The following is a 26,607-nucleotide window of genomic DNA, read 5'->3' as shown; positions in this document are numbered from 1 at the left end:
ATTAATTTTCATCCATATGTTAGACTGTTATGCATCAAAAGATATTTTTCTCTTCAACAATGTATCATATAAGCTAATTGTAGTTTTATATCTTAATGTAAATTATATAATGTATTAGATATTTTCAAAAATAAGTCAAGTATAATGCAATCTTAATTACAATGATGTATCTCAACCAAAATAATTTAATGTATCAGAAACTTAAATTAACAATAAAATAATAGATATAATATTGTTGTATTTGCATATAAAGTAATGCATTATTAGATATTTAGCTTTTAATATAATGTATTAGGTAATTTTTACACATATAAAGTATTAAACAAAAAATATAATAATGTATTAGTAACCACAAATAAATGTAATGTGTCATGAATTGTAGTGTATCATGAACTCAATGTAATTAAATGAGATATTTGTTATCATAAACAATATATCATAAGTTTTTACATAATATGAAAATTTATGATATTTGTTATCATAAGTTATTAAATGACGTATATTAGGTAATTTAAACAATAATTTCTTTAATTAAGCGCATTAATTGCTCAACTGTAGGCTTAATTATCGTTTCTTTTCGTTTTTAACTATAATTAAAGATTTATTAATGTATCATGACGTTAACTAATATATCATATCTGAGATTTTATATAATTATTATAAAAGTAGAGGGAGAGAGTAATTAGATAGTAAAGTGTTGGGATTTATGTTGTTTACCCAAAAAAAAAGAGCGCTTAGCGATGAAATATATTGACAGATTATATTCCATAATTTTATAGTGATAAATTAGCAACAAAATAATCAATTTTATCGCAAGCATAGCAAGAGTTATTTTTTTATTTATGATATAGCAATGGACCAACGATGAAATTTATTTTCCATTGCTATATATTGGCGCGAAAATTTGATGTCTTAATTTTGTGACGAAGTTAGTAACAAATAATGTGTAACTATTTTAATTAATATGTAGCAACGAATTTTGCAACGGATCATTGCGTCGGTAGGCTTTAAAATATTTTTATAAATTTTTATTTATTATTAGTGACAGAATAATCCGCAGCAAACATTTATTTTTTAATAATATAATCTATCAAAAAGCTTAGGGCACCGTTTATTTTATCAGCTTTCTTATCTGTACTTCCTCTCTCTAAAAAAAAAGCTTCTTCATTGAAGCTCAGCTGCACAAAGAAATATTTTGCCTATTTTCTAGCTTGAATCAGGTATGAAATTATTTTATCACCTAAAATTCGTATTTTTTTTGGATCTTCGAAGTGAAGAATGAGTTTTAACTACTCAATTTTTCGAGAGTGAGTTTTTTTTTTTTTTTTTTTTTTTTTTTTTTTAAAAATGTTTTGCTTATATTCTAGTTTACCCCCATTGTAAAATCTGTGCTTTTTTTTTAAATCTTATTAGCTTTGTGGACTGAATCTAGAATAAATGAAAGCATTTGGGGTTAGGTTAATTTCATGCAAGCATTTCAACCTCTCCAGTAAGCAACTCCAAAAACTACTTCTATTTTGAACTTTTATCTTGCACAAATTATCCATTCAACAATTTTATAATTTTGACACTGAACTGCTTCTATTTTGCAATATACATCGTAGAGGGAGAGCAGATGATTTTTAAGATAAAAAAATAATTTGAAAAATCAAGCTGAAGTGTTTGGATTGATTCAGAATTGCTAATTAAAAAGTAGATTAAAAAAGGATGATGTTGTCAATGTTTTCGCTTTATTTTGGGTCGTTAGTTTATAATCATTACCATAGTCAAAGTTTCTATTTCTATTTTTTCTTTAGTTTTACTTATGCATATTTCTGCTTAAGTATACAATTATTGAGACTGGTGGTTGATCTGTATTTCGAGGCTAAAGTAATTCTTTAGTTGAAGGACAGAAAGCGAAATGTTAAGAAATATGTACTTAACATGTAAAAGCGTTTAGTTTTGATTTACATGTATTAGCATCAAAAATATAAATAGTACAGTGGTCATATGCATCTTGCAGATAAGTAGACAAAAATTATAAACAGATTGTTGGAGAAGGCAGCAATTGTAGTTGGTCTGGGTTGGCAAAATGCAGCTGAATGTGCTGCTGTGGAGAAGTAGAGACAGTATTAAAATTCATTCGTTAGTAGTTTTCTTGCATGAACCTTCTCCATATTCTATTGTTCTGCCATAGCTGTTGATTTTTAAAAATTTCTTTCACTTTTCAAGTACATCGCAGAATATAATAGTCACAGACTGGACTTAACTAGTTGATTCTGTCTTGGAAACTTGCACATATGCTTTTGCATGTTTAGTTATAGTAAATATGCAGGTTGGAACCTTCTAAAGAATGCTCTAGTTTCATTTTGTTGTCTTTCAGAAGTGAAAATGATCTCAATGAAATCAGTTGAAAAGGTGTCTCAAAAAATGTCAAAGATGGTTATTTTGGAGAATTCAATGTATGTTTTTAAAATCATAATCGAGTTACAATTTGTATTCACTTCTATAAATACACTTGAAAGCTTCAGGCTGCATGCTATTTTTGTGCAATCGAAGTAAATTATACTTGAATTTGAAAAATATTTAACTTAAATCTTTTTCATTTAGATGATGTTACATCAATTTGATAGTTTGTGGTTCGATTTGGAAAGTGAATTGAAACTTAAAGCAACACACAACAGTTGTTTGAGTTTGCAGAATAAGTAATTCTTTATGTTCCTGCAAATTCATTAATTCCACTTGAAAGCAACACACAACGATTGTTTCAATTTGCAGAACACTTATCTCAACTTTTATCACTTTTGACGTTATCCAATTTGATAGTTTGTTGTCCACTTTACAAGTGAATAATTATATTACTTTAGACTGTATTTGAGAAAAAAATTCTATTGGTATGCTTTCATTAGTGATACTGTGGTGAAGCAATAATAGCTGAAGAAGATTGCATTATACTACAAGAATTTCATTTCTAATATAAAAAAATATAAAGCTACATCCGGCTAGAATTTATAAATGACCATGTGTGAAAAAGATGGATACAATTTTGAAAAAGTGATAAATATATTAAAAAATTAAAGATAAATTTAAAAAATTATTGTGGTGGCTGTGAATTAGCTGCTGAGACACATACAGGTGGCTCTATCACAATTGGAGAGCATAAAAATAAATTTGTGAGTGTAAATTTCATGAACTATATAAAATCATTGATTACTAGCTGGAAGTAGCTTCGCAAAATGACACCGAGCAAGATCATTCAGTATGCTTACTTTAAACTATTCATTTTCTTACTAAGTGAATACACAAAGATAGGGAGAAATTAATTTGAGAGTTGATTTGCCTTTTTTTTTTTAATTTTTTTGAAACAGCTTCTCAACATAGAGTGTCTTACATTGATGACCATATAGATCCAGAAGGGTGGGCCCCTTGGGATGATAAAATGTACTTGGATACATTGTGCTATGGTGAGTACAAGAACAATGGGCCAGTTGCTGATACTAGCAAAATGGTAAAATGGAAGGGTTATCAATGTTATTACTAAAGCTACTGATGCCATGAAATATATATACTGTATAGTGTCCATATCTAAGATTTCAACTGTGTATATATTGGTATCTTAATTATTCCGAGCTCGAATCCATTTGAGTTAGCTGATAAGGAGTAGGTGAAAGTATCACCTACGAAAAAATATTTTTAGGTGCTGTAGCTAATCAATATATATATATATATATATAAAAGAAGAATGTTAGTTTATTATATGTGGCATATCTTAGAGGCATATCTTAGAGGCCTTCAACGTCATTTATCCTTTTTGTGATTTTTTTGACATTAATTGAGTTTTCTTCTCCATTTAAATATTTATGTATTTAAAGAAAATTCAAAAGCCAATAAAATAATTTTAAGAATGAGGAAGAATTGAAGAGTTAGAAATGTGGAAGGTCTCTTATAGTGAATATATAATACTCCATCAACCACAATGTTCATTTCCACCTTTCTTTGCATATATACAAGATTGTACAAATCAAGTTTAAGCAACGATATGACCTTTTAGGTTAATATTTGCTTAAGCTTTGAATTTCTGCTTACTACTTTTTATTTGGATTTTCTCACTAGACCAAAGGTGGAACAAGTATTTTGAAGGTCACATATTTTTTTTTGGGTCCTTTTTGAATATTATACTTTTCTGCAAGTTCTTTCTGCCTATTCAACACATTTTTTTTTAATCCTTTCTTATTTTACAAATTGTAGTAGAGACGACTGACTTGTGAGGGAGTTTTTAGAATGTGAGAATCTGTTAGTACCGAGAGAAATAGTGAGTTGAGTTGATTACTTTGAATATGATTTTCATACTAGAAGGTATTTTGATCTCATTTTAATTAATTGTAAAAATTTTATTTTGTGTTTGGATAGTCACTAAGGTTTCTATTTGGCTAGATGAATTTGATGCATTTGAAATAAGCAAAAATCTGGAGTACAGATTGGAGAAAATCCTAAATGAAGGTTTATTATTTTACATCAAGAAATTTAAGGTTATTATTGAAAGCAATGGAGCATATAGACCACTTAAAATTAATAGAATACTTTTTTTCTTTTTGTTCAGTTCTCTCTAATTTAAATTATGTGGTATATCCCTAAAGCTCACATTTATTTAATTTTAGTTCTCACGATTTTTCATTTTATTTTCTTATCTAAAACTTGATTTTCATAATTAAACGCCTCAATTGAGTATGTATTTTTTTTAAATATCAAAAATTAAATTTTTTTGCATTTCATAACCTAGCATTAAAGTATGCCGGTCAATTAAAAAAGTTGTGACAAAATTGGACCCATTTAAAAAGTAGAAGTTTGAATGATTAAGATATATATATGAGTACATATACTTATTGTTGTTTATTTTATAATTTTAATTGATTATTTTTCCAAAAATAAGATATATATTCTCCAAAAATAAGACTTTATAATATAATTTTACACTCTGTATCCATTCAAAAAGTAGAAGTTTGAATGGTTAAGAAATATATATGAGTATATATACTTATTTATTTTAGAGTTTTTAATTGATTATTTTTTAAAAAATAAGATATGTATTCTCTAAAAACAAGACTTGATAACATAATTTTACACTCTGTATCAAAGAAAAACATGAAATACTCTTCAATTGATTATTTTATAGCTAAAATAAAAATTTATTGATATTTTGTTATATAAACTTTTTAGCTTTTTTTTTTTTTTTTTTAAATATACAATCTACTGATAATAATAAAGGTAGGAATAAAAGAAGACATATGACATTTTTCTTTGATGAAGAAGTAAGTTTATCTATATTCTCTTTTTGAGATTTTCTTTATTTTTTCTCATTTATGTTCTATGTCAAAATAAATTAAAAATCACTCATTTATTTCTCTTAATTATATTAAGTATTCAATGTTAAGAAACTAAAAAGTCACCAAAATTTTTTATTACCATAACTCATAAAATAATTAATAGTCATATTCATAACACTATTTGTTGTTTCATATTATAGTTTACAAATAGAAATATTGTAGGACATTGTAAAAATAATTGTATTAGCTTTTGACGTAATAATGTTTTCGATGCTTATTATATCCATGTTAAAATTTAAGACGAAGGTCATTTAGTAATGATCGACTTGTGATAGTGAATGTCGACAGGAGTTATGAAGATTGTACATCGATTCATATATTGTTTATTTTAGTTTTAATGATTAAGGTCGTAAGAGTGATGTTGCATTATTTACTTTTTTATATTCAAAATGTATCTACTTGATAAAATTAAAAACATGTATATTTTTGTTTTTGGAAATTAAAAAGATAGAATCAAATAGAAAAAATTAAATACAATTATAAAATTTAGGAAATAAAATATTCTGACCTGAAAAACCAAACATTACAAACTAAGTTATTAATAAAATAAGAAAGAAAACTGATTGCATAAAAGGAAGTGAAAAAATCACACAAAAATTAGAAAATATGAAAAATACTGAAGACACAATAGAACTAGTTATATTTTCAATAAATAAAGAAGAAATAACTATATTTTCAATAGATAAGGTAGAAATAATAAAGAAAAAGTTAAGACAACTATACAGTGAAGATCCATTAGTCTTTTTTTCTTTTGAACAAGCCTTCTAAATCCAATTTTTTTGTCCTTTTATTTGAGTTCATAATAATAATAACTGGCGGGTTTCATTAATTAAAAGAAAAGTGGAGGCCCGCCATCTGCTAGCATTGTGGTTTTCCATCGATTCTTTATCAATGGCCCACCCTTTCTTTGAACCTTGTCAATGATCGAACTTAAAGATATGAACTGAGTGCCATTTGATGAGTAACTGAGAACAAAGGAGAGGGATATGGAAAGAATGAAGTAATGAAAGAGGAAGTCATTGCTAGTAGTAACGACTTGTCACGATCAAGGATGGGAAAAACATAAGACTACTGTAAGAATTGAGCTAATAGATAAAAACAGTATAATAACCCAAAAACCATTAACATATAACTTTGATGATTTAAAAGAATTTAAAATGCATATAGATGAATTATTAGAAAAAAAATATATACAAAAAAGTAATAGTAAACACACTAGCCCAACATTCATAGTAAATAAACACAGTGAACAAAAAAGAGGAAAAAGTAGAATGATTATTGATTATAGAAACCTAAATGCAAAAACTATGACATATAATTATCCAATACCAAATAAGATATTAAAAATAAGACAAATACACGGATATAATTACTTTAGCAAATTTGACTATAAATCAAGTTTTTACCACCTAAAGTTAGACGAAGATTCTAAGAAACTAACTGCGTTTACAGTGCCACAAGAATTTTATGAATGGAATGTGTTACCATTTGGATATAAAAATGCACCAGGAAGATACCAACACTTTATGGATAGTTATTTCAAATATTTACCTAATTGTATAGTATACATAGATGATATACTACTATATAAAAAAAATAAAGAGAAACATTTAAAATTATTAGAACAATTTATAAATATAATAGAAAATTCATGAATAAGCCTAAGTGAAAAGAAAGCAGAAATAATGAAAAACCAGGTAGAATTTTTAGGAATACAAATAGATAAAAGTGGAATAAAAATGCAACAACATATAGTACAAAAAATAATAAATTCAAAAGAAGAATTAGATACAAAAAAAAATTACAATCATTTTTAGGATTAGTAAACCAAGTAAGAGAATATATACCAAAATTAGCAGAAAACCTAAAGCCATTATAGAAAAAAATTAAGAAAGGATGTAGAATATAATTACAACGAAGAAGATAAAAAACAAGTACAGAAAATAAAAATACTTTGTAAAGAGTTACCAAAATTACAATTTCCAGAAGGAAATAAAAAATTTACATATATAGTAGAAGCAGATGCAAGTGAATATAGTTATGGAGGAGTACTTAAATATAGATATGATGAAGAAAAATTAGAACAACATTGTAGATACTACTCAGGAACGTTTAATGAAACAGAAATAAAATGAGAAATAAATAGAAAATAATTATGCTCATTATATAAATGTTTATTAGCATTTGAGCCATATATTGTATATAAAAAGTTTATTGTACGAACAGATAATACATAGGTACGATGGTGGTTAACAAGAAAAATACAAAATTCAGTTACAGCGAAGGAAATTCAGAGATTAGTATTGAATATATTAAATTTTAAATTTACAATTGAAGTAATTAAGACTAACAAAAATGTTATTGCAGATTACATATCAAGACAAAGCTACCCAAACTGCTATTACAGAAGACGATACTCTAGAAGAAATACTCAAAATCCTAACTACGCTTTCAATGAAAGTGGATAGCATGGGAAAAGAGATAGAAAAGCTAGAGACTAATGAAGTTAAACTGAAGTCTGAAGCTATGACTCAAATAACTCAGCAATATGCAGAGAAATGTTGATCGGAAGACAATAAAATTCCAGAGATAAAAGGAGACATTGGGACACTCCAAAAAATCCATAACATTTATCAATCTACTTCTGTAGGTACAAGCAAAGGAGTTAGAAGGAACCTAAATATGAACATGAACAAAATATTTGACAAGCTATGTATACCAAAAACACCAAAAGACCCTTTGTTTATACCCCCACAAACTATTACATATTTAGATAGCCTAAGCCAAGACAAGAAAGCTTAACACCACATAACCAGATCATATATTGAAAATATCCACAAGATACAAACTTACTTAAACCTTAAACCCAGAGCTACAAGCATTTAAGAACCAAATTCAGATTATATAACCCAAAAACTACAAGGATACAATAAGTTAATTGCATTACCAAAAACTAACCCAAATCTAGTTAAAGCCTGTTTCAGTTATGGACTACTCAATATTGTATATACCCAAGACGAAAGTGAATTATCTACTATACCAGAAATATATAAAGCAATTACCACTTACAAAAAGATAACCAAGGGCAACCTATTTTTTGTAAAGTTCTATACTGCACCAGCAGGGATATTGTATGATGAAATTAAACCAGTTATACAAGTTATGAAGATAGGAATGACCCGAGATATGATCATACCCGAAGATATTGAACAACAAGTTGAAACACCCAAAATAGATATACTAGATTTTTGTGCGAATAAAAGAATTATTTGAATATCTACAATTATCTAAGAATTAGCAAATAACTACCTAAACGAAAATCCAATATGGAGTTATTATTCAAGAAACCAGCTAATGATCTATTCAAAATCAAGAGAGTTGAGACAAGCAATATGGAGGAAATCCAGAGATGGTGTAACGACTCTATTTGCTGAACCGAAATGCTACTCGGTGGTCATGACCCCAAGGGACCACAAACTAACCCATGACTGATATCTGTACTTGTATACTGCAAAGATAACTTAATAATGCGGAAACATACACTGAAAGCCATAAGGTTTAATACTGAACATAACTAAATGATATAACATCTGTGTGGGGTAATAGAATAACCAAAATAAAATTAAAAATACTGAAGTCTGAACATGATAATCTGTATCTAATCTGCATCTAGTTTGAAAACCTCTACTGTTTGAAGAATCTGAATAAAAAGTTGATGGGACATGTCCCCAACTAACTCGAACTAATAAGCTAATCAATGAGATACTAGAAAATTATTATGTCCTCGAAGGATGATGACTCACTTCTACTCTAACTAATGAATCTGGAATCTATTGCTGATCTGGAACTCGTGTCTCTAAACCTATGGTGTAACGTAAAAAGAAAGTACCATAGCGCGAATGCGTCAATACATATGTACTGAGTATATATGTGAGGTAGGCTATATCCAATGGTTCACATGCATGAATAATGCTAACTGACTGTCTAACATGAACGTAAGAATACATGCATAAATACATAACTGTAACTGACAATGTGATTTTGTGATTTCTGAGTCTTTATACTAATAACGTGACATGCTAGTGACTGATATGACTGATAACATAAAGGACTATATCTGAATAATACTGATAACGTGGGTGACTGTATCTGAGTATAACTGATAACATGGGTGACTGTAGCTGACAGTCCTGAATCTAATAGAACTATCTGAGTTTTGTACTGTATCTGAGTTGACTATATCTGAAAGTCTTGAAATCTGAAGAACTATCTGATTTCTATTACTGAGATTGATTGACTGTATCTGACAGTCGTGATTCTGTAACATGAAACTGTTGGAAGTAGTATCTAACCGACATGTCCCAAAGGTGCTATAATAGCTGACCTGGGGTCCAATCTATTCCCTGATTTGAAGGGTGTCAATATCGTGCCACTGGTGTAATACCCCAATCATTTCTTAAGCCTAAATCCATTTTTTGAGTGGATATGTATGACTTCTAAAGTGATTGATGTTTAAACCATGTTTTATTTCTCTAATTTCTACTTTTTGTCATGTAGAGCATTGAATAATTTTTCCATCAATACCAATTTTATTGAAATCCAACTTCAGACGAGGGAGTTATAGCCGTTTTACTCAGCGATATCGGATCGCCCAGGTCTGACGGTCGACCTGGCGGACCGTCAGGTCCTTGGTGGACCGTCAAGTTTCCCATCAAGAAAAGGCCGTGACCCCTTTTCCTGGTCACCGTGTGTCATCCAAGATGGTGGACGGTCAAAAAGTTGATGGAACATCAAGGGGTCTGTCAGGTCGAGACAGAATGTCTCATTTCTGGCCCTCGAATGACAGACGACTTGGTGGACCGTCAGTTTCCTGACGGACCGTCACTTCGACCTTCACGTCGAGGCAGAACATTCCAGTTTTGGCACTCGAGTGACGGACGATCTGGTGGACCGTCAGGAGACTTGACGGGCTGTCAGATCGACCGTCACAGGCCCCGATCAGCAAATTTCAGCTTTTTTCAAAAGGGCACTTTGGTCATTTCTGATCTTTGTTGCCTTATATATACATCAAAGTAGTAAAGAAAAGATTATTTTCTCCTATTTCTCTCCAATTTCTCCAAGAATTTTCTAGAAAACTAGGATTTTCTCTCAACCCAAAAATCAAAACTCCTTCCAAGAAATTCAAGGATCTTTCATAGATTTCTCCAAGTTGTCCAAGAATTAAGCTCCCCTAGTCAAAGGCATCAAGGATCTTAGCTCAAAAATGTAAGGAAAAAGTTCCAAACAAGTTTCTACATCTCCAAAATTATAATCCAAGGTATGTGCGGCTTGAACAAGAACACTCCTTTCATTCTTGTGCCTAAAGATTTACTTTCTATTATTGATTTACATGATTTTGCAAGTGGGTTTACACCCAAATTTTTTTATTTATGATTTATGAGATTTGAGTTGAATAAGTTTTATCTTTATGATTATTTCACCATCATGTTTCTTAAATTGATAATTTATTCCATGAGTTGTATATTGTCATTACGTATTGATGATTTCTAAGCGATTTAAGACAAGTGTCATGAGTTATGCCTTTCCATGAGAAATTTGACTATTGAATATATATCGATATTTGATATTGAAAGTCAAGAATGAGTCCTATGATGTTTCCTTGAAGCTTTGATGTTTGAAAATGATTCGAAAAGCAAACGTACTTGATGTTGAGAAAGATTGTGTTGAGTTGAGTCGGGTTAGGAATCCACAAGATGTTTATGATTTGCAGATGAGATATATATTTATGTTTTGGTCTTTAAAATAGACCCATGAGTTGATATTTATTAAGGTGGATTTCCTAACGCGTTTTGAGCTGAGACTGGGAGGAGTATTTAGCACCGAGCGGGAAATGGGGTATTTTTCCAAAACTACGTGCCACCGTAGGATTGATGTTGATAATTGTGGGCCAGAGGCCGAGTATGGGATTGTGATAATGAGATTGAGGTTGTACTCCCCGGCAAGAGTACGAAGCACCCGCCAATATGGGGTTCTCTCCTTAGGAGGGCAAAACGTTGGACTTCATATGGCTGATATAGTATAGTTATGTCGGTTATAAGAAACTCTCACATCCATAATGATCTAAGTACCATGAGTTACCGAGCCACTCTAAGTCATGAGTCAAAGAGTTTGAGTTGAGTTAAGTGATTTATGAGATTTATGAAGCATATGTTATTACTGATGACTTACGGAAATGATGTTTTAGATAATTCAAGCGAAGAGAGTTATTATTGTTAGCATGCATGATTTTCTTATACATTTATGATATTATTTAAAATGTTGCATCCACCCCCATATACTCAGTACATTCCCAAGTACTGACTCCTATACTCTTTTGTATTCTATATTTCCTCATGATATAGGTTTAGGTGCTCAGTCTCAGCAGCGACAATGATCTTTGAGCACCTTCATCTACATTTTTACGGTTGGTGAGTCCTCATGGTTCGAGGACCTGTGTCTCTGATTTTGTCTTATTAATAGATGTTTGTTTACTTTCAGTTCAGTACGAGTCAGTTGGGGATCTGTCCCAATGGCTCCTTAGTCCTATGTAGTAGAGGCTTTGTCAGACTAGTGTACCAGCGTGTACAGAGATTTCAGTATTTTGTTTGTACAAGGCAGTATTATTTCGTGTTTCAGTATGTTCATGATATGATTATTCCTCTTTATCTTAGCATGATTTGCGCTATAATGAGTTCTGAAAGTGATGACAGGCTTAAAGGGTTAGCTTGAGGCCACGTGTGGCCTTGAGCACCATGTGACGTCTCGGGATAGGTTCTTGGGGTGTTACAACTGGTAAGGAAAACATTTGAGTAACCCTCATGTAACACGTAACTCTAGCGAGAACGGTGGGAACCTTAACATAACAGGTTAAGCCACCTCATCTACCCTCATATAGCAGGCTACGATGTCTTAACCTATGCTGGCTACATAGTTCTGGAATGCAAGGATTGCTTCTAGGAATCACACCCTCGTATAATAGGTGAGTCCCCATCCTTGGGTTCACTCGGTGCTAATTTCTAATCCCATCTGAATGGACACTGAACATGATTTATTGAACTGAACTGAGCATAGACCGAGTTACTGAATTTTCGTGGCTGACGGAATACTACTGATATCTGACAACTGACTGAGTCATGAGATCATGGAGATTTTTCTTGAGTCATAAGACTATCTAAAGTCTAAGATTTCATAGCTTTACTGAGAGTATCGTGAAAACATGACATGGATCTAGGCACACAACTGATATTTCATGTACAAGTACCCCCAGGACTCGATGGAAGGAAATTGACATGAACTGATATTCTTAAATACATGATAATCACCACAATACATTTATTGAAGCATTTTATCAAACGTCTAATAGGCATAAACTTGTACATTTATGGGGATTTTCATGATATCATTCTAGTTAGGCAAATTTCCTTCATCTAGGTATTTTATCAAACATATGACATGCATAGTACATGTAAACATCATGGTATAGCAATTAAACATCATGGTTCAATTCCAATTTCATCATACAAGGTTTTAGTCATGAGATTTCATAAATCTTTATCTATTCTATTCAAACCACATGGAATTTATCATCAAATCATGGAATAGAAATCGATTCCTCATTTATCAACATGAAAGAGAACATACAAAGCATGAACACATGAAGAAAATCCATAACTTGTAGTTGAAAAAGGAGCCCATGAATGAGCACTATGCATACCTTAGATCATGATTTCGTGAAGATTGATGGTGAGACCTTGAAATTGGACCTTCTATGAAAACCTTAGCTTGAGTTATTGAGAGTATTTGAGAAAAACATCAATATTTTGGATGAATAAGGGCTAAATCCTGTGTTTGGAAGCTCATATAGGGGAAAAATTGACCCTTTTAACCCTAGACACGTAATTCAATTTTCAGTAAAATTTTCCGATTTGGGCCCTTGCCGCGACGCGGCATTATCGCATCGTGTCACTGGAAATTGACAATTGAGAAACTGCATGGTGGTGCGACGCGGATCTATCGTGTTTCTACCTTATCTATGACCTGGAAGTTTGGCGCAACGCGCCAGTATCGCGGAGAAATATTAGAATTTGACAATTATTATTTGAGCTATCTCCGCAATGCGCTGAAGGCTTCAGTCAAACACAGTCTCACTAAAAAGGCTCCAACTCTTCGCTCGAGTGTTGGATTTGGGCAAATTATATTGATGGAAAGCTTATTAAATTTCCCACGTGATAGGAAGTGAAAATTATGGAAATACCATGTGTATAAGAATGAATTATTATTTCAAAGAAAGTTCTAACATCCTTGAGATGATTTTCAAGCTAAGAAAAGCACGGGCATTACAATATCTCCCCCATGAGAACATTCATCCTTGAATAAGACTGACTGAGAGGGGAAATAATAAATTAAACATGAACTGAACATGAATAACTGGAACATGATCTCATAATGGACATGACTGACAAGATGAACTTAATATAATGAACATGCATATCTGATGCATGCGTAACTGATTCATAAATACATCACTGAAAGTTCTGAAGCACTAAGTTTTCTCACAATGAGAATACATAGCTGATGCATAACTATATAACTGATCTGATACATGAATTCATGACTGAATATGCGGTGGTACTTGATACCAAGATTATCATAGTATACTAAGTTAGTGATGCACACTAATCATGAAACTGAGTAAGTTTAAGGAGAACTATTACCTTGAGCTTGATCTGAGTTGGCGGGGAAGAGGTGAGGATACTTGGTACACATATTTGCTTTTGTTTCCCAAGTAGCTCCCTCGACAGACTGATTTCGCCAAAGAAATTTAACCAGAGGGACTTCTTTGTTCCTCAGTCTACGAGTCTGATAGTCTAAGATTTAAACTGGAATCTCTTCATAAGAGAGGTTGTTCTGAACATCTATGCTCTGAATAGGGACTATGGCTGATGGGTCACCTATACACTTCTTGAGCAAAGAGACATAGAAAACTGGATGAACTGAGGCTAGATCTGAAGGCAATTTGAGCTAATAAGATACCTTGCCGAAACAACTAAGAATCTTGAAGAGACCGATATATCGAGGACTGAGCTTTCCCTTCTTGCCGAATCTTTTCACTCCCTTCATAGGAGAGATCTTGAGGTAGACATAGTCATCAATCTCAAACTCGAGATCCTTTTTACGAATATCTTCATAAGACTTCTGTCGGCTTTGAGAAGCCCGGAGTCTTTCTCTAATTAACTGAACTTTCTCTAAGGCGTCGAATACTAAGTTAGGACCTATGACTGAGGCCTTAGTAACTTTGAACCAACCGATTAGAGATCTACATCTCCTACCATAGAGAGCTTCAAATGGATCTATCTGAATACTGGAATGATGGCTATTATTGTATGAAAACTCAATTAAAGGCAAGTGGTCATCCCAGCTTCCCTTGAAATCAATTACACACGCCCTTAGTATATATTTTAACGTCTGAATGGTCCTTTCTACTTGACCATCTGTCTAAGGATGAAAGGCTGTACTAAGATGAACTTGGGTACCAAGACCTTTTTAGAATGATTTCCAGAAATGAGAGGTGAACTGGGTAAACACTATGCAATCTGACCAACTCCTTGATGTAGAGTTTAACGTAATCCTCAGCTGAATAAGAGGTATGAACTGGAAGGAAAAAAGCTGATTTGGTCATTCTATCAACAATGACCCAGACTGAATCATACTGACAACAATTTCGAGGTAAACCCATCACGAAGTCCATGTTCATAACTTCCCACTTCCAAGTAGGAATATTGAACTCCTGCATAGGACCACTAGGCTTCTGATTCTCTATCTTAACTTGCTGATATATAGAGTACTTAGCCACAAACTCTGTAACATCTTTTTTCATCCCACTCTACCAATAGATTTCCCGTAAATCATGGTACATCTTAGTGGCCCCTGGATGAATAGAGTAGAGCGCGCCATGCGTTTCTGCAAGAATTCACTGTCTTCTGTCATCTACATCTGAAACACGTAGACGACCCTGGAACACTAGTGTATTTCTTGAGCTAACTTCTTCTTACTATCCTCAACATGAGATACACTACTCATAGAGAGTCTACTGAGAGCGTTGGCCACTACATTGGCCTTGATCGGATAATAGAGGACACTCATGTCATAATTTTTCAAGAGCTCTAACCACCTTCTCTGACGAAGATTGAAATCTTTCTGAGAATAGACATACTGAAGGATTTTATAATCTATGAAGACATCTGCATGAACTCCGTAGAGATAATGCCTCCAAATATTTAAGGTAAAGACTACTGCTGCTAACTCAAGATCATAAGTAGGATAATTTCTCTCATGGAGTTTAAGCTATCTGGAGGCGTAGGCTATGACCTTACCATGCTGCATGAGGACACAACCTAAACCCACTCTGGATGCATCACAATAAACTACAAAACCGTCTGAATTATCTGGAAGAGCTAAGACTGGAGCTGAGGTGAGTCAAGTCTTAAATTACTAAAGAATCTTCTCGCAAGGATCTGACCACTGGAACTTGACTTTTTTCTGAGTCAATCTAGACATAGGAGATGCAATAGAAGAAAATCCCTCAACAAACCCTATGTAATATCCAGCCAAACCCAAGAAACTCCTGATATCTGATGGAGAAATAGGGTGAGGCCTATTTCTTACTGCTTTGGTCTTTTGAGGATCTACCCTAATGCCATCACCGGAAATGATATAACCAAGGAATGCTACTGACCTTTGCCAAAATTTGTACTTACTAAATTTGGCAAATAACTGATGATCTCTGAGAGTCTGAAGTGCTATTCTGAGTCTGTATGATCTCGCTCAGTGTGGGAATAGACCAGAATATCATCAATGAAGACTATGACGAACATATCCATGTACTGCTTGAACACACGGTTTATCAAGTCCATGAAAGCTGCTGGGGCATTGGTAAGACCAAATAACATAACTAGAAATTCGAGCTGACCATATCATGTATGGAAAGCTATCTTCGGAATGTCACATTCTCTAACTCTGAATTGATGATAGTCGGATCTGAGGTCTAGCTTAGATAAATAATTGGCACCCTGAAATTGGTCAAATAAGTCATCAATTCTGGGAAGAGGATACTTGTTCTTGACCGTGACTTTATTAAGTTAACGGTAATCTATACACATTTTGAGTGAATCGTCTTTCTTGCGCACGAATACGACTAGTGCACCCCACGGGGAAATACTGGGTCTAATGAATCCCTTTTCTAAGAGATCCTTCAACTGTTCTTTCAATTCTTTGAGATCTGCTGGTGCCATTCTATATGGAAGAATAGAGATAGGCTGAGTATCTGGAGGAAGATCAATGCCGAAGTCTATTTTCCTTTCGGGAGAAATTCCTGGAAGATCTTCGGGAAAGACATCTGAAAATTTATTCACTACTGGGACTGATTCGAGACTGGAAGCCTCAGAACTGGAATCTCTAACATGAACAGATGATAAACATATCCCTTAGATATCATTTTCCTTGCCCAAAGGTAGGAAACAAGCTGACCTCTGACCTCTGAACACTGAAGTACTAACACTGTTCAACATGGCATATCTGCACTCATTAACCATACTATCATTCACCCCTGAAGCAAACTTACTCATCTTGGATCTACTGTCTGCAGCCACATGAGGGGCATACCTGGCTAATTAAGTACCTGGCTAATTAAGTAAACTTAAAAGAATACTCTTTCACTATCATATTACCCTGCCTGAGGTTGATGAACTCTAGCACCTTTGCTTCTCTAAGCTCTTGGGGAAAGAATCTGCCTGAGAATGCAGTGACAAACTCCTCCAATTCTATAGGACCTGCATCATCTAATCTTTTGGACTTCTACTATTTGAACAAAACATGAGCCACATCCTACAAAAGGTATACAACTAGCTCGGCACTATCAACAGTAGTCACCCTCATGGCGTCTTTCACTTTTTAAACATGATCTAAGAATTCCTGAGGGTCTTCATCTACCTTAGACCTGAGGAAGGTTGGAGGATTCATTCGGGTGAAGTCCCAAATTCTAGCAGTAGCTGAGTTGGCCACTAGGTTGGCCAGAATGACTGTTGGCCATTCATTATGAGCAGCGACTGATTAAGCAAGAGTGGTAAATGTGGTCCTAAACTTCACATGAGAAACATGATCGCCCAAAGGTTCTTCGGGCTGAGGGGCTGACTGATTTCTTCTCTTAGGAGGCATGTTCTGAAATAAAGCAAAGAAGCGGATTAGACTGAGAGACTGACTTGTGATTATGCTCAAGGCACGACATAAATACTGAAAGAAGGGAAACTGTTCTTAAACATCTCGTATCCTCTTGCACATAAATGTGGCGCGCAACACACCTATGCATAAGACTCTACTAGATGCGACTTTCAGACTCTCTAGCACTCTATTGAACCTTAGGATTTGATTCTAAGTTTGTAACAACCCAATTTGCTGAATCGGAATGCTGCACGGTGCTCATGATATCGAGGGACCACAAGCTAACCCATGACTGATATCTGTACCTGTATACTGCATAAGATAACTTAATAATGCAGAAACATGCACTGAAAGTCCATAAGGTTCAATACTGAACATAACTGAATGATATAACATCAGTGTGGGGTAATAGAATACCCCAAAAAAATTTGAAAATACTGAAGTTTGAACATGATAGTCTGTATCTAGTCTGCATCTAGTTTGAAAGCCTATACCATCTGAAGAATCTGAATAAGGAGTTGATGGGACATGTCCCCAATTAACTCCAACTAATAAGCTAATTAATAAGATACTAGAAAATCATTATGTCCTCGAAGGATGAGGATTTACTTCTACTCTGACTGCTGAATTTGGAATCTATTGCTGATCTGGAACTCGTGTATCTGAACCTATGGTGTAACGTAAAAAGAAAGCACCATAGCGTGAATGCGTCAGTATATATGTACCGAGTATACATATGAGGTAGGCTATATACAATGGGTCACATGCATAAATAATGCTAACTGACTGTCTAACATGAATGCGGGAATATATGCATAAATAGGTAACTGTAACTTACAATGTGACTTCATGATTTCTTAGTCTGTATACTAATAACATGATATGCTAGTAACTGATATGGCTGATAACATGAAGGACTATATCTGAATAATACTGATAATATGGGTGACTATATCTGAGTATAACTAATAACGTGGGTGACTGTAGCTGACAGTCCTGAATCTGATAGAACTATCTAAGTTTCGTACTGTATCTGAGTTGACTGTATCTGACAGTCCTGAAATCTAAAGAACTATTTGAGTTTTATTTTTGAGACTGATTGACTATATCTGACAGTCCTGATTCTATAACATGAAATTGTGGGAAGTAGTATCTAACCGACATGCCCCAAAGGTGCTATAATAGCTGAGCTGGGGTCCAATTTATGCCCTGATTGGAAGGGTATCAATACTGCGCCATTGGTAGGGACAACAGATGAGTAACCCCCATATAATAGGTAACTCTAGCGAGAATGGTAGGAACCCTCACATAATAGGTTAAGCCACCCCATCTACCCTTATATAGCAGGCTATGATGTCTTAACCTATGCTGGCTACATAGTTCTGGAATACAAGGATTTCTTTTAGAAATTATACCCTCGTATAACAGGTGAATCCCTATCCTTGGGTTCACTCGGTGCTAATTCCTACTTTCATCTAAATGGACACTTAATATGGTTTGTTGAACTGAACTGAGCATGGACTGAGTTACTAAATTTCTGTGGTTGACAGAATACTACTGATATCTGATAACTGATAGAGTCATGAGATCATGGAGATTTTTCTTGAGTCATAAGACTATCTGAAGTCTAAGAGTTCATAGCATGACTGAGAGTATCGTAAAAATATGACATGGATCTAGGCACACAACTAATATTTTGGGTACAAGTACCCCTAGGACTCAATGAAAGGAAACTGACATGACTTGGTATTCTTGAATACATGATAATCACCACAATATGTTTATTTAAGTGTTTCATCAAACGTCTAATAGGCATAAGCTTGTACATTTATGGGGATTTCCATGATATCATGCTAGTTAGGCAAATTTTCTTCATCTAGGTATTTTATCAAACATATGGCAGGCATAGTACATGTAAGCATTATGGTATAGCAATTAAACATCATGGTTCAATTCTAATTTCATCATACAAGGTTTTAGTCATGAGATTTTGTAAATCTTTATCTATACTATTCAACCCACATGGAATTTATCATCAAATCATGAAATAGAAATCAATTTCTCATTTATCAACATAAAAGAGAACATACAAAGCATGAACACATGAAGAAAATCCATAACTTGTAGTTGAAAAGGGATTCTTGGACTTCATGGACGAAAGGAGACCATGAATGAACACTATGCATACCTTAGATCGTGATTTCATGAAGATTGACGGTGAGACCTTCTTGAAATTGGACCTTTTATAAAAACCCTAGCTTGAGTTCTTGAGAGTATTTGAGAAAAACATTAATATTTTGGATGAATAAGGGCTAAGTCCCTTGTTTGGAAGCTTATATTGTGGGGGGGGGGGGGGGGAATTGACCCTTTTAATCCTAGACACGTAATTTAATTTTCAGTAAAATTTCCTGAATTGGGCCCTTGGCGCAATGCGGCGTTATTGCACCATGTCACTGGAAATTGACAATTGGGAAACTGCACGGTGGCGCGATGTGGATTTATCGTATTGCCACCTTGTCTACGACCTGGAAGTTTGGCACGGCACACCTGTATCATGGAGCAGCATTAGAATTTGACAATTTCCATTTGAGCTATCTCCGCGACATGCTGAAGGCTCAGGTTAAACACTGTCTCACTAGAAAGGCTCTAACTCTTCTCCCGGGTGTCGGATTCGGGCGAATTATATATCAATGGAAAGATTATTCAATTTCCCACGTGATAGGAAGTGAAAATTATGGAAATACCACATGTATAATAATGAATTATTATTTCAAATCAAGTTCTAACATCATTGAGATGATTTTCAAGCTAAGAAAAACACGGGTATTACAGATGGATTATGACACTACTTAATCCAGAGAAACGACCAATTACCAGAGAAATTAAGGAAAAATTTATTTCAGACGAATTATTGACCAGATACTGTAAATTAATAGGGCATAAATATTCAGATCATCTATGTTCGAGATGTAACGGAGAATATAACATTATTCTAGAAGTTCAAGTAGAATAAAAGAAGATAAGGACGCCAGCTGGAAGATATACGACAAAAGATATAAAGCAACACGGACCGATGGAGAAATAAAGACAGGGAGACAAAGCATTTAAGTTATGAAAATGACATATGAATTAGTAAGATAATTTTGTGAAATGTGAATTATTAGAGTATGTAAATTATTATGTAACATTATGTAGCATTTACTAGTCTTTTTGACTTTTTTGGCAAAAGTGCCATTATTAGTTTTGTTTTTAGTAAAATAGCTTTAAAAGATATTTTAAGTCTTTTCTACCTTTGTAAAGATAACAAGTGTAAAGTAGGAATAGTCTAGAATAGTATACGCGTTTTTTTTTTAGGTTATAAATAGCAGAAACATTTGCTAAGTTAAGGCAAAACTTTCTACACGGAAAGCAAGCCTTCTTGTATACAACAAAAATCCTCTCATATAATGAATAAAGATATTCAGTTTTACACTAAGCTATGGATGAGCAAAATGCAGATTTATCAAATCTACCAGAACTGGTATTTTCATTTATAATTATGAATAGCTAAATTTATAAATTCCTGACAATCATAAGTATAATAAAATAAGCTCATGTTAGTTACTTTATAGTAGAATTATTTGAGGAATAGTATGTTTCGAAGTTTATTATCAAAGAGGAAAAGTAGAAAAATTCCCAGAACTATGCCATCCTAAAGGTGAAACCAGTAAGGCAGAGAAGCCGTGATAGAGTAGTAACCAGAGTAGAGGCGCTGTTTATGGGAAAAGTATCCAGATTACCATGCTAATAGTGACAGAGGAACATAATTATTTAAGAATAGTCTAGTATATAGTGATCTAAGATGATCATATTTTGTTATGGATATGATTGGAGGGAATATTTTGAAAAATAACATCATATGAAAAATGAATACTTACTTACCTGATGAAATGATAGATGAATTTAAGATACTTGTTTTATATGTACTTAAGGATATAGAGATAGCAGATATAAAGAAAATTATATGGGAAAAGATATTTGATATTGAAGATGAAGAATTAGAAAATTGGATAGAAGATGAATTAGAACAAATACACTTAAATGACGATAGCTACTATTCATACCTAGATAATTACTATTCAGATGGATATTATACAGATTAAAAAATGTTAGAATATATTTATGATACTTTATATATTCCATATGGAAAATTATCTATACATGAACAACAAATGTTAATTGATCACATAGATAATATAATAGATATGGAAGGAATAAAATTATTAGAAATAGTCATGAAAAAGAATTTAATATTAACTAACCATGCAAATTACCCGAGTTATAGAATTTAATATTATATTAACTAACCATGCAAATTACCCGATTTATCCGCACTCTCCGCACCCCCTACAATTGGTATTAGAGCTATGTTCTATAAAGTTAAAGAAATGATATCTGTATTTTAGTTATGAGATATGTTAATTTAATTGTTAATTATAAGTTAATTTAATTGTTAATTATAAGTCGTGTTATCTTGTTAACTATGTTGTTATTTGTTAATTATGAGAAGTTCATTCTAAAATATACAGTCTTTTAGAGAAGTTAAAAGAATTCTAAATAGTAATTATTCAGAATATAAGAAACTAAATAAAACAAAAAAAGACCTCCATAGAGTAGATTACCTAATTACTTTGATATCCAGTATTGAGACAAAATTAATAATCCATTTAAAATCTAGAAGAATGAGGTATATAGCACCTAATTATGATAAAATTAGATTTAGAAATCCACCAAAATATTACAAATACTGTACAAATGAATAATATAGACCAATCCCAAAAATATAAAGAATTAAGACAAATATTATCTGAGAAACGAAGAGAATTAAAAATAAGAAAAGAAAGACTACAACATAACATAATTGTTGGAGTATGTCAAAAATCAATAAAAGCACCAAAAAAAGAAATATCATATTTAGAATCTTTAATAGATAACCTAGAATACATATATCAACATGATTTATATACCATTAAATAGATAAAATGAATAAAGAAGAATTCATAATAGATGAAAAAATATATGAAAATCACGAAGGATTAAAAATAAGAATAATATTTTATAATTTAGGAAGAATATACAAGAAAATAGGTGAATATTTATATTTAATGTTAGAAAAAGAAGAATTAAAATTAGAAGATAAATTAATAGCTATGGTAAGAATAACTAAAGAAAATGAAGAAATAGATAGAAAAAAGGAAATAGAAAAAATAAAACAACAAACTACAGATGAAATACGAAAAATAAAAGAAATAAGAAATAATAGGATTGCTGAGTTAGAAAAAGAATTACAAATGTTAAAAGACTTATATGAAAAAAGACAAAAAGAAAAGGAAAAAGATAAAGAACAAAGATTATTAGATGAAATAAACCAATTCAAAAAAAAAATTAGAATTAAAAAATGATGACTTAGAAACCAAAGAATTAGAAGTAAACACAATAGACACTAAAGAAACAAACGATTATGATTCAGAAAATAGTGAAACATATACAGAAATTTTAGAAAAAATAGAAAACCTAGAAATTAAGGAAAAACAAAAAGCAATTAATAAAAATATAGAAGAAACAAACACAGAAGTAAATACTCTTAATACAAAAGATGATGAAAATATAATACCTAGTATATCAGAAATAAGAAAACCTACATATTATTATAAAGATAGGTTTAAAAGAAATAATCTAAAGGATGAATATAACAAATGGACACCAAAACAAATAATTAATAAAAATTATAACGTCTTAGACTTAGACTGTGTAATAGATGTAGATAAAATAATACAATTATGGATAGGATATATAACAAAACAATTATTAGACAATGATATAAATGCAACAAATACACTAGAATATATAGAAAGAACACTAATAGGAACAACAAAATTATGGTTTTTAAATTTAACCGAAGATAGTAAAAAGGTATTAAGGGTTGATAAAAAAATAGAAGGAACAACAGTAATTAAACTAAAACCTATAGACATATTGAAAAAAATATGAAATAGCTATAAGAGATGAATTTAGCAGTATGACAACAGCAGAAGAAGAACAAAACAAAGAAAAAGATACAAATAGGAATTTAATGTTAAAACTAGCAATATGTCATATGTGCTATATAGATTAATATACTTGTGCATTTAAAGAATACTACTATAAAGGAACATATAATACAGAAGAAACTAAAGAAGTAAGAAGATTATATTTTAGTAAATTACCTGAACCATTTAATTCAAAAATAATAAAGAGTTGGGATGAAGCAAAAATAGTAGATACCCTAGGAGCAAGAATAAAATTTCTACAACAATGGTATAGGAATATATGTGAAAAATACAGAGAAGAAACAAAAAATGGAAAAAACATTAATAAGAAATTTAGCATGTTGCAAGGATAAAATAGCACTCCAATTTGGATATTATAAGAAAAGAAAAAGACATAAGAAATATAAGAAGTATAGAAAGTCACAATATAATTATAAGAAACCAAGAAAATGATATTATGTAAAAAATTATAAAAATAAAAGACCATATAGGAAAAAGAAATCTATAAAAGAATGTACTTGTTATAATTGTGGAAAACTAGGACATTTAGCTAGAGATTGTAAAATGCCTAAAGACCCAAAAAAGAAGCAAATATCAGAAATAAAGATAGAAAATACAGAATATATGTAAATAGATTATATAGATTACGAATTAGAAAGTGAAGATAGTATATATGAAATTTCGGAAAATGAAACATATAATGAAATAGATAGTGAATCGGATGAATCAAATAATTGAAGAAGATATAAAAATAATAACAAAGGAAGAATATTTAAATGAAGAAGGAACAGATCAGAAAATAATATTTGATAATAATATATTTGACGAGATAAAAGGAAAAGAATTAGATTTAAGTGTAGAAAAAATATTTAAAATACCAACAGTAAAAAACATATTTAGTAGATGAAAAGAAGAATATTGCGTAGTAAGCTAAAAAGAACATTTAATAGATTGTAGATATGCAAAAGGTAAAGCTAGTACACCACTAGTAACAAAAAGAATAATTAATAAAGAAATATAAGATATAAAAAGTAGAGACCCAATAAAATACGTGCACCTTGGAGGAATGGAAATATTAATAAAAGGATGTTTTAGAGAAGGAATAGATACACCAATAGAATTATATTTAGCAGATGATAGAATTAGAAAACCTATAGAAAAAAGTATAATAACTGCTATAAGAGGAAATCTAATACACCAAAAGTTTAAATTTATAATAAGTCCAATTATTCAGTAGCAACAACAGATAAAAAGTTTAAATTTATAATAAGTCCAATAATTCAGTAGCAACAACAGATAAAAACATAGATAAGTCATTAGTGCTATATTGGAAAATATCAGGAATAGAACTAACCCCAGGAAGTAAAATATTTACAGCAAGATGTAAAAATCTATATGTATTAACAACAAAATATAAAATAACGGGAAAAAAATAAAATTAATAAATTACAAATAGAAAGTCCTTTTGAACAATTTGTAAAAATAATTGATAACAATGATTATATTTACAAAGACATAGACATAGAAGAAGATTTAGAAATAATAAATGATAGAATAAGCACAACAAAAAGAATAGCTTTTGAAAAACCAGAATCATCAGGATCATCGAAAAGAACAAATTATGAAATAACTTCAACAGTTAATTTAACTCAATATTATATAATGGGAACAATAAATGAAAAAGAATATTTAATACTCCTAAATACAGGACAAGAAGAAAACCATATAGCAAAATATCTAGTGAAAAATAAAGAAATAAAATCTAATAGTAATATATGCCCAGATCTACCAAGAAGTTTAATAACTATTAAAGATATAATCGAAAAAGAAATAATAATAAGAGTTAGCAAAATAAAAATAAAATTTGAAATAAAGGAGGATATGCAAAAAGCAGATATAATATTAGGGATAAAATGGTTAGAACAAATAAAACCCTACAATATAGAACATACACAATTAACCATAACCTACAATAAGGAAAAATTATCAATAAAGGGAGCTTTAACATGAAAATATATGTACTTATGAAAATAATAGTAGAAGGATATTATAATAGATATTATACACCTATGATTGATACTGGAGCAGAAGCCAACTTATGTAGATATAACTGTTTACCAGAAGACAAATGGGATAAGCTAAAACACCAATAGTAGTCAAATGATTTAATAATGAAGGAAGCTTAATTACCTATAAAGCTAGAAATATAAAAATACAAGTATGGGATAAGATATTAATAATAGAAGAGATCTATAATTATGAACTAACATCAAAAGGTATGCTTTTAGGAATGCCCTTTTTAGATAATCTATACCCACATATAATAACTAAGACACATTGATGGTTTACAACACTATGTAAATAAAGGGTAAGAGCAAAAAGAGTTATTAATAAAATAAGAAAGAAAGCTAATTCATAATTCAATTTTAGCATATAAAAAATATATTGACAAATAAGAAAATTTGAATACATCCAAACACTAACACACAATATCCATTATATAGTTGTAGACATACGGTTGTATTGTTCTTCATATCTCTTTATTATAAATTATTAATTGTTATCCCTTAAATAGAGGCGTTGTCAGACTTTTTAGAAATGATCGCATTATATTTTTAAGTTGTTATGTTTTTTATATTTATTATATTCATGCTCAATTAAAAAATTAGATGAAGACTATTAAGTGATATTTGATATTATGGGAGTGGGTATTGACAAAAACTCGAGAGATTGTTCATTAATTTCACATATTTTTTCTTCTATTTTTTATGATGGTTGAAGTTGTAAAAATGAGTCACATTATTTATTTTTTCATATGTTCTCCCTATGGTTTCTATTTATTTTGTTTTTATATGAGTTTTTGATTTTCATAAGTTTATAGTTTCTTTTGGTTGAAAATTATAACTTTTTGACTTTATTAA

General features: G+C 31.5%; 1 long non-coding RNA gene across 1 annotated transcript; it reads left to right on the top strand.

Annotated features, from left to right (window-relative positions):
- Nucleotides 1-1,095: 1,095 nt before the first annotated feature.
- On the top strand, nt 1,096-3,735 carry LOC124896993. Its single transcript, XR_007053383.1, has 2 exons — nt 1,096-1,220; nt 3,348-3,735. It is a non-coding gene; the product is annotated as an uncharacterized LOC124896993 (long non-coding RNA).
- Nucleotides 3,736-26,607: the final 22,872 nt, after the last annotated feature.

This window comes from Capsicum annuum, chromosome 1 (assembly GCF_002878395.1).
Source record: "Capsicum annuum cultivar UCD-10X-F1 chromosome 1, UCD10Xv1.1, whole genome shotgun sequence".
NCBI lineage: Eukaryota > Viridiplantae > Streptophyta > Magnoliopsida > Solanales > Solanaceae > Capsicum > Capsicum annuum.
This window is presented reverse-complemented; position numbering and strand designations above follow the sequence as displayed.